At 30.2% G+C, this 685-nt stretch overlaps 1 pseudogene; it reads left to right on the top strand.

Annotated features, from left to right (window-relative positions):
* The first annotated feature begins 380 nt into the window (after positions 1 to 380).
* On the top strand, positions 381 to 480 carry LOC122124819 (annotated as a pseudogene).
* Positions 481 to 685: the final 205 nt, after the last annotated feature.

The following is a 685-nucleotide window of genomic DNA, read 5'->3' as shown; positions in this document are numbered from 1 at the left end:
CCTCATTTGGGAAATTTTAAGCTGCAAAATTTTAGAAGTAGCTCTTCAGCAAGGCTTACTTTGAATCCATTAGCTCCACAAAGCTAACTCAGTTGATAAATAAGTACTTGAAAAGCCATATCTTTGAATCTAGCTATAAAGGCTTCAAAGTATGATGAAATTTAAAATGAAAAAGACTTAAAATAGTCATTGGCAAAATAATTGCAAGTGTGAGCAATCTACCGAACAATATATTTTTTCCACTATACACAGAATTTCAGAGAAATAAGATCAATAGCATTGTTAGTAACAATAAGGTTTCCTTGTTACAAATAGGCAACCAAGGATATATGCCTGTATAAAGATTGCATCATTAACTACTTAAATTCACAGGATACTACATGCTTCGGCAGCACGTATACATAAATTACAACAATATAGAGATTAACATGCCACTTGGACAGGGATGATCTGAAAATATGCGAAGTATTCCATATTTTTCATTCTTCAGATGCAAGAAATGAAAAACAGTTATTAAAAAGTTGATTACAAAAATACAAGTGTAACAACACATGCGATTCATATAATTAAAAGTTAGTTTGGCATCAGTGTATTACATCTTCACCTTAGAAAGGTCTTTACATAGCATAACTTTACAAAACTTTGAAATTAGATAACATTTTAATTTTATCCCAAAGAAATAAAA

This window comes from Dipodomys spectabilis, unplaced genomic scaffold (genome assembly GCF_019054845.1).
Source record: "Dipodomys spectabilis isolate Male_0828 unplaced genomic scaffold, ASM1905484v1 ptg000248l, whole genome shotgun sequence".
Classification (NCBI taxonomy): Eukaryota; Metazoa; Chordata; class Mammalia; order Rodentia; family Heteromyidae; genus Dipodomys; species Dipodomys spectabilis.
The sequence above is the reverse complement of the archived record's forward strand: the minus strand, read 5'-3'. Positions and strand labels throughout refer to the sequence as shown.